This window comes from Pleurodeles waltl, chromosome 2_2 (genome assembly GCF_031143425.1).
Source record: "Pleurodeles waltl isolate 20211129_DDA chromosome 2_2, aPleWal1.hap1.20221129, whole genome shotgun sequence".
Lineage (NCBI taxonomy): Eukaryota > Metazoa > Chordata > Amphibia > Caudata > Salamandridae > Pleurodeles > Pleurodeles waltl.
The window spans coordinates 1,180,318,732-1,180,328,499 of record NC_090439.1 but is presented as its reverse complement, the minus strand read 5'-3'; the positions used below and the strand labels follow the sequence as shown (position 1 = coordinate 1,180,328,499).

The window sequence follows — 9,768 nt, the reverse complement described above, 5'->3', positions numbered from 1 at the left end:
CTTTTCGCCTTTTCACTTAACGCTTTTCCTATGGATGGATCTTGAACAAACGTGGCATGCCGACAGTTAGTTGACTAATTGCCAATTTTCATCCAAATCAATCGACAGAGTTGAAGGTTATAGGCAAAGCAAAACATGCTTTTGCCAAGAAAGCCCTGTCTCAAACATAACTATTATATGTTAATTTGTCATGTTTTGTAAAGCAAATCTCTCCAATTTCAATTCACTAAAATTCATCTTCTCCTCCTCTCAGGTTCACTGTGTCAGATCTGTCCCTAAAGCTGGACTCTTTCAGAATGCAGGTGCTATTTCTTATCTGAAATCCTGGAATTTGAGTCAGGAATACTGTGCCTCCCGATTCCCAGACCTCATAACCATTGATGACCAGAATGAAATGGTAGAGTATGGGGTCTATGGTGGGTTCTTCTGGCTTCCTATAGCTCATTGGGCCGAGGTATTCCATAAGATCCGGAAGACTGTTCCATTTGGGGCTGTAGGCCTTGTGTTGTAAGATGATAGCTGATAATCGTCATCAACAATGGACACACTGAGAGAGAAATATGTGCCGAACATAGCAGTGTGATGTCAAAGGGATATGTTAAAAATGAGAGTTTTGTGATGTCAGAGCATTAGTGATCTGTTGTATCAGTCTCACTTTAATGTCAGATCCCTAATGAGATTTGTGTTAGCAACTTCAAACCTATCTCCAACGTCACTGTCTGCACGATTATAAACATGGAAAAACCAAGCAAAGCAGGTCCAGGGTACAAATACAAGGAGAGGGAGGTGGAACCTTTAGGAACATATCAAAAGCTCAAGCAATACTGAGTCGATTCTGTGCACATGTAAATGAGATTAGAATGAGACTGGTAGTAGGACTCATATAGGTGTGTACTTAAATAAAATAAGACTTATAAAGATGGTCTCATAAACACCTATGAGAGACAGCCTATGCACAATACAACTATAAATATATACTGGAGCAACATATGTATACACTACAGACGCACAAAAGAAGGAAAACAGGGGCCAATGAAGAGTTACCTCTATTGCTTCTTTACATCTAGGATTTAGTTGATACGGTGGCGAAGAACTCATTGTACACGTGGATCGGCTTGAGGTACAGTGACATCACAATGGATTGGAGGTGGATGGATGGATCCAGACTGCAGACTGGGAGGTAGGGTTGTGGCTGTATCTCTTCCATTCACTAACCCTTGGCTGAGCTAGTGAAGGCTCTCTTGACTCCAGTTTCTTATTGAATAACAACAGCCATGGGGGGGCTGATCTTTCTGGGTAAACAACAACTAAGAGCGATAAAAGAGGGTTCAGCTCTGGCATTGCTGGAGAGACCTTGCACATGTACAAACACAGCGGAAGACCACATAAAGCAACTAGGAAGACATGCACTCTACACATTAGCTCTAAAGAAAGCATCACTCCTTGAAGGGATGACTGATATTGAACCTATAGGAAACAATTAGATAAATCAGAGAGAGGTTGCGGCATAACAGCCAGTGCTGCCGACCTTGGAGCTAGGGAGCCAGGTTCAAGTCTCAGCGTCAGCTGAACATCTTGTAATTCTGGTCAAATCACAACCGGGCCTGATTACGAGTGTGGGAGTCCGAGGGCAGTCGGACTGCCGCACTCCAGGTGATAAGACCGCCCACTAACAAATCTGGTGGGTGGACCCCACCGAGAACATGGTTCCCAACCACTTGACGGCAGTTGGAGTTATATGCAGCCAGGTCGGTGCTGATTGCAACTCCCTTTACCACCAGCCTTTCCATAAAAGCTGGCAGTGAGGGTGTGCTGGGGGCCAAGGCACTGTCCATGCAATGAATGGCATGGGCAGTCCAGAGGCCCCTTTCCAGCACCACTAGAATATGCACAGTCTGCTTTGCAGTTAGTGTGCATTCTGAGGGTGCTGCTTGCCCCCTCTGTGCTACGGTATAGGACTTGGCTCCCATTTGGCAGTCCCATTGTGGGACCAACAGTGTTGTAATTGGGGCCTTAATCTCCCCATACCTACCAAAGTTATTGTGTCCTTGTGTACCTTAACATGCTCATGTAAAGTGCTCCAATACCCTCAGGTCGAGTTTTTGCTATATAAAACAGCAACAAAAATACTTATGGCAACTGTCAGAAAATGCCTTGTAGTCACTGCGATCAATAAGTTTGGTTGCAAGCTGTAGTAACATCAGACCACCTACATCTGCATTCCACGCCCCCCCCATCTGCTTAATATTACATGTCAACAACCCATCTAATCACTTCATTTTCTTAATAGCTCTAGAAGGGATACAGAGCTTGAGGCAGGACTGAGGGGCGAGGGCAGATCTTATACCAGAGCAAACATCAACAATTGGTTTGTTATCCACTGAAGGCATCCAGTTGACAGCCTAGACAACTAGAGGAAGCTAGAAGATGTTAAATAGTACACTTAGACCCATAAACCAATGGAAAGATACTCTTTATTGAAGTACACGACCCATCATCCATGAAACCTTGAGGGTCAATTTACATTATAAATGTATATTTTTTTATTTGAGAATTAGATAAGGTGCATTGAGGTTATCAGAACGCTGTACAGCAGATATGTGACAACCCCAATTAAAGGATGGTGATTACATGGCATATAGGTTTGAAGACAGTATAAAACTTTACAAATGGTGGATTACAAAGTACATGAGTTTACATGAAGTTGAACAGTAATGGAAGGCAAGCCGATTACTTGCCCAGAAAAGCTATGTGATTGTGGCTCTACCTATCTTATGTAAAACTAAGTAAGACAAGGGAGTTATAGGACCTTCCAGTGGGAGAATCAGAGGAGAAACTGGAAATGTATCCCCCATTTGCTGCGTCTGCAGAGATTTTTACACGTTAAAAACATTATTTCAAAGAGTCTGACCTTTTAATATAGACATTTCTTGAAATATAGTACTCCAAGAGATTGGTGTCCCTTTGGCACAATTGTTATTGATCAATTGATTCAGAACAAAAATACCCGGATTTTACAGAACAGGAGCTGGACTAGATGTAACACTGGAATGCTCCTCTGTTACCACCATACATGTATAAATGTATTCTACAACCAGTCCAGTTTTTGACAGGTGTAAATACATACTAAATGGCACAGAATAATGTAAAGCATACATTACAGAAACATATGTGCTTTTATAAAATAACTAGACTGTAGACCAATATATACTGTATATATATTTTTGGAGAAAATGAAAAAGATACATTTGATGTGGGCAGATTTAGAGTGCTGCTATGGTTGTAGATGTGCTCCAACAAGATCAACTCTCACCCAAGCCTTAGGAGCTGATCACAGTTCCTATCTCTGTTTTGCTCAATTTATGCAAACCTCTAAGCTTGTGAGTGGTTGGTTTTGACCTGTACTGGGTGCCTCCTTGTGTTGAGCCAAAGCCATACTTCTCTGACGAGCTCTGAGAGTGAAACACATTTGTCAAGATTACTTCACTGACGAGGTCTGAGATCTAAATACATGTGTCAAGAGTTTCTTGTATTCATTCCCGATTGGCTTGGATGGAATTGTATTAATCCAGAGCTGTAATACTGCACCTGGAGTGGTAAAAAAGTTTGTAATTTTTAAACTTGCCATGGATAGCTATGCTTAAAGATTTTTCTGAAAAATTGCAAAAACATTTATGCCTTTCTAGTTTGGCATGCATGGCACTGTGCTAATCCTATGCTTAAACACTCTGCTATAAAAACAGACATTTGAGGTGAGCAGTTTTGGAGTATGAATGTTGTTGTAGAGTGTCCACTTAAAGGAGCTGCTCTCTGCCTATGGGAACTACCCAGAGTTGCTTGCTTCCTGGTTTGCTTAATTTGTGCAGCACACTAAGCCGGAAAGGGTATTGTCTTTATACATAGATATTGAGTGAAAATACAAAAGGTTTAAGTAATGTTATAGTTAGGATAATTTTTCAGTAACAACAATGACATTTTGGACTGAAAAAACAACACATAAATTTAGCAGTTATAGTTACCTGAGCTAACTATAACTTGCACCCCCACCAAGCACTGCTTGTGACCTCACATATTACATCATATGACCTCTCAAATGACATCATGGCTGTGTCACTGCCAGGGGATGGGAATCTTGGCACTGGTGGTGTTGGGATTGAAAGGGATGATTGTGCTGGTGTTACTTTTAGGGGATGAGAAGCTTGGTTTTAATGTTGGTGTGGATGGTAATTTTAACAATGGTATCACTGTGAGGTCATGGGAAGGTCAGTACAGGTGTACAGGAACCTCCACCCTGGCTTCAGTGTGTTTAGCTTGGAAGACTGGGCTAGTGATATTATGAGATGAATAAGATGGTGCTGGGGTCAATGTACAGGGAAGCGAAGGGAGGCATGTGATTTAAGCATTAGAAGTTAAAGCATGCAGTAAAGGACCTGTGAGGAAACACACAGTTTTGCACTGTTAAAAGCCTGAAAGTGACAACACTGTGAAGAAGATTCACAGATCTCTTAGAAGCAAGGAATGGAAATTGACAGAAACATGAAATTATGGAGCTCTCAAGTGTCCAAGCTTAACTAGCTCATCAAGCCAGGGTTTTGTTTGTATTCTGGGACATTAAGTTCTGATTTTCTTATGGGATAAAGATGACTACAAGTCCCATAATTGAAATTCCAACCCGGAACTGGATAAGGCCTTCATGACCCTGATGTTGAAAGCTATTGGTGGCAGAGGGATGGAAAGGGAAGAGTAAGTGGGGTGGAGTGGAGGAATGCAGGATAGTCGGTACAGGTAAGAGTGGTGTAAAACAATACAACAGAACCATAGAGGAGAGAATAATCAGAAGACTGGAAGAAGCACGAAAGGTTAAAAGTAGTGATATACATAGGAAGTGAAAGATGAGGAGTGTGGAAATATCCCGTCATGGAAGAAGAGACACATAGAGACTGATAAGAGACGAATAAGAGCCTAGTGTTTGGGGGAGAGCTTGACAAGCAGGTGAGTAAGGGGAAAGTGGAAGAGTAATAGAGATAGGTAAGAGAGGGGCTGGGTAATTCCAGAGCACATGAACATCAGTGGAGAGTAGAAGGGATAAGGGGTGAGTTGTGGGATAATGAAAGGTGAATAGTGGAGAGACACAAAGGAAACAAGCAGACAGGACTATGGATATATACAAAGAAAACAACGATAAACTGGAAGAATGGGAAGAGTATGGGAAAGTGAATATTTAAAGGACAGAGGAGGGAATGTGAAAAAGGCAAGGGGAGAAACAGGAAGTAAAGTAGGAGGCGATATGGTGGGATAAACAAACACCAAAGGAGAATGGAGATGGGAAGTGAAGTGGAGAAATAGGAGTAGAGTGGAAAAGAGTGAAAGGTGGATGCCAGAAATTGTGATGGAGGTAAAGCAAGAGAAGAAGGGGTTGAAGGAGGTCAAGAAGAATGCAGGGATGGGAAGATGAAGACTTACATACAAGTATGGTCCTCAATAGCATTAGTGCAACAAGTGCAGTGGCACTGGAGTGTGATGAGCCCTTTGCCTCTGAATTATGGTTGTTTTTTACTTCCCATCCAGGGCAGCAGGGTAGACAGTTTCAGTACTTACATTAGAGACCGAGGCTCCCTTCCTTTTGCCTGAACACTACAGTGCAATGACATTTAAATGCAAAAGAACTAAATATGGATGCCACATTTCACAAACCGAAGCAGTGACTCTGCTCTTGATGCTCAATAAAGAGTGTATTTATAGGGGTGATTCAGAGAGAAAGTAAACAGGTCAATGTCTAGCTGATGGGCTGCCACTAGTATTGAGGAAAGGAGTGTAACCCCCAACCCGGCCTGAAATTCAAAACTTTGGGAGCACATATTCTATGTCCCACAGGAGGTGAAACCGTAGAGTATTTTTGGCACTTTGGAATTAGATCCTCAGTGGAAACTGTCCATTCACTTGGAAGTGTTTTTGTCTCCTATGGCTGGATGCTTAGTCCATCTTACATTGACACAAAAAGGCTGATCCCTCTTACACTGACACACAGGGGTTGATGCTCTTACATTGACACTCAAGGGTTGATCCCTCTTACACTGACATACAAGGGTTGATCCCTCTTACCTTGACATACAAGGGTGGATCCCTTCTAGCTCATTGATTTTAGTTTTTCCGTGCTCCAGACTGTGCCATGGATTAGCTTCATACATGAGGTTGTGCACATAATCTACAGCCTAGACACAGGCATCACAACAGAGAAACATGTTGATGGTTCCTACAGTCCAGTTGCCAACACATCTGCATTGTTCCATTGGTTTCTGTACTGTACATACTTAATATCTCTTGTTTGATACTACTCTTAAATATTATATTTTTTACTAGCCTTACACTGAAAGACCAGGGATGTGGAGGCAGATGTGGAGCCTTCAGAAGCAAAGAGATCCAACCCGATGACTGCATCACCAAGAACTGGTGGTCTGTGAAAAGAAGGTGATCTGAACCTCATCTTGAGAAGTGGACGCTGATAGATTAGTGCATTCCAGATAGCTTGAGAAATAAAAATGCAATCCATTTTTAGTATCAACATTTATGATTTTACAATTTATTAAAATTGACCAAATTTTATTTTCAGACATTTCTTTTTGTATCTCAGAAGGCTGGTCCGAGTGTCGGGGGCAGTGCGTATTCCATTGGTGGTACTATGTAAGTCCCTTGTCCATACACATATGTGTTTAATGAAAGATCATGACACATACAATAGATGAGCTGTTAATGTCCTGAATTCTACTGGGAATATATTCTCTGCAAGCATCTGTCTGCCTGGCATACAAACATGCATTTATATACCAAATTACCCTTTCAAGCTGGAGTAGTAACAAAGTAGTTGGAAGTGTGATGAGTCATTGCTCTAGAACATGGGTTGAAATAAGCATTTTGCATCTAAAGAATTCTTTGTGTGGTCCTTTCCATAATCACAAATCTCCATGACACAGGACGCTGAGGGTCAAATTAACCAAAGAGGCATTTTAACTCAGTCAGTCACCGGGATCAATTACAGTCTGAGTAGAGATCAGAGGAAAGGTTGCATACACCCTTTGTGGTTATAGATTGACTGGGATCAGGTGGAGGCACCCATAGTGTGAATGCACCAGAAGCTTCAATAGATAAAAGGCCCAGCCTTTTGTACCCATAGTGTAAGTCATTGGGTGATTGGAATGCATGGATCAGTATTGATGATGATGGTTCAGTTTTAATGATGCAATTGTCCACAACTGGGTGCTCTAAAGGAAGGGGCTTCTATGAGAGAATATTAACTAAAGAAACATTGAGATGCAAAAATATTGTATACAAATATAGAGGAAATTCAAATGAACTTTCTATATGGTGGAGAGAAACTATTGACTATAAAAATATTGTAAATAATAAACAGAAAGATATAATATTGAAAACAATAAAGAAGAAAATGTCCAATATCAACAAGACACTGAAAGAAAAAAAAGAAAAAACATGTCAAACACAATAGTGATAGAATATTACAATGCATACATGCAAAATTACACACACATAAAGAAAATGAAATAAAGCTTAATTAGCATTTACCATATACAGTAAAAAAACAAGCTTAAGTAAGCATTTACGAAAATGTGCACAAGAAGACACCACTGCTGGAGAATGTCCCTCTGCCTCAACAAAGCTCTGCATAAAAGGATTGCACCAGCTTGAGCAACAAAATTCCCCACACACCTACAAAGTAATGGCTCTGTTTATGAAAGTTTTGCACAGGACAGTGCAGCAAGTTTTCTTGCTGTGCTCTCCTGCATCAAAAGGACAGGGCAGAAATGTGCTGTGTAAGAAAGTGGAGTATTATGTGGTGTGGGGATTAGCTCTGACCATAAAATACTCTCACAATACCCCAAAGATGTTTTTTAGACTCACACTAGTACATCCTTAGCTCAGTCCTGGTAGTCTGTCCTTTCAGAAATTAAGGAAACGAGCTAAGCAAACTGTCCTAAGACTTGCCCGCAGTCAGTTTGCTGTGTGGCAGAGAGGGAGTCAGACAAGAATACATCCTCTACTGACCCGTCTTGAGGGTTGTTTGACAGAAGGTCAGGGAGGCGTTTCCTCCTCCTGGCCCTCATCAGTGACCAGGAGCATGGTCATGTCAGGTCTGTCCTGGTGTGGTTTTAGGCAGGTAACATGCAGACCCCCGTGAGGATTCCTGGGGGTACCCAAATTAACCAGGTAAGTGGCTTCCCCCTTCTCTAGAATTGGATAGGTTCCATTCCCCTTGTCCTTGACAGCCCTGGGAGCCGCAGGCTCCAACATCCACTCCAGCTGTCCTGGTTGGTACTCTACCAATGCTGACTTCTGGTCATGCCAGTACTTTATGAGCTCCTGTCTGACCTCAAGATATCTGTTGGCTTTTTTCATATACTCTGCCCACTATGTCCTGCATGGGCTCTTTGAGAGGTCGCTCCCATCTTTTTCTTACAAGACTCAATAGACACCTCACAGGACGGATAGACAAAAGTTCAAAAGGGCTGAACCCAACCCCCTTTTGTTGTAATTCTTTGTATGCAAAGAGTAGGCAAGGTAACAGGACATCCAGACTCCTTCTGAGTTTGTCAGGCAGGCCCATTATCATGTCCTTCAAGTTTTTGTTGACACTCTCAACCAAACCATTTGTCTGAGGGTGATAGGGGCTAGTGAACTTGTAATGCACCCTTCCCACATTCATCCCACATAACCTTCAGATAGGCAGACATAAAAATAGTACTTCTATCTGACACTACCTCTTTAGGAAGCCCAACCCTCGTGAAGATGCCAATTAGGGTCTTTGCTACTGCAGAAGCAGTAGCAGTCCTAAGAGGAATTGCTTCTGGGTATCTAGTGGCATGGCCCACTACCACTAGGATACATCTATTCCTAGATGCAGTCTGAGGGTCCATGGGGTCAACATTGCCTATCACTTCCTCTCAAAGGAAGTCCCAACCACTGGTAGTGGAATTAAGGGAACCTTTGGGTGTGGGTCTATCTTGCCACTGGCCTGGCAAGTCACACAGTACTGACAAAACATCTTCATTTTTCAGGCATATGGGGCCAATAAAAATTGTCAACCAACCTGTCACACTTTTTAGTTTGTCCCAGATGTCCAGCTAAGGGGATGTCATGGGACAAAGTGAGGGTGAACTCTCAGTAAATTTGTGGGACCTCCACCCTCCTCTCTGCCCTTGTTTGGGGTCCTTGGCCTCAGTGTACAGAAGCTGTGGGTACCGCTGTAATCTCCCTCTGCTTGCCTTGCAGACTGCAGCCTGCTGCCTAATGCCTTCAAGAGTAGGGCATTCTATTTGCCCTTGGCACAGGTCCTCTTTTGAGAGAGTGTCATGCACTGAGAAGCTCTGCCAGGTTAGACCAGGCTCTTTCAGGTGCAGTTCTCTCCTCAGGCACTAGGGCATTTCTCTTAGGAGAATTCTCCCCCTTAAAAGGTGGCTCAGCAGACATCTTGCCCTTTCTTTTGATGGGGGTCACTGTTTGAGGATCCAGACTCCCCTTGTTTCCCTTTTGCGCTGTCTGTGCTATGGTTGTAACACACCTTCTCAGGGAGACACAGATGTTCAGCATGAGCCCTTGTTTCTGCTTCTGGCCATGCAGACGTCTGTAGATACTGGGATGGCAGGGGACACAAGTACCTCCCCTTTCTAAGCTCTCCAATGTAATTGGATAAAGCTTAGTCTAATTTTCAGCACTGGTAACCTGATGACTAACACCATGCAACATTTGACATGAAGC

General features: G+C 42.5%; 1 long non-coding RNA gene across 1 annotated transcript; it reads left to right on the top strand.

Annotated features, from left to right (window-relative positions):
- The first annotated feature begins 319 nt into the window (after positions 1-319).
- LOC138275129 (uncharacterized) lies at positions 320-6,445 on the top strand. Its single transcript, XR_011200407.1, has 3 exons — positions 320-397; positions 1,068-1,180; positions 6,361-6,445. It is a non-coding gene; the product is annotated as an uncharacterized lncRNA (long non-coding RNA).
- The last annotated feature ends 3,323 nt before the right edge of the window (positions 6,446-9,768 follow it).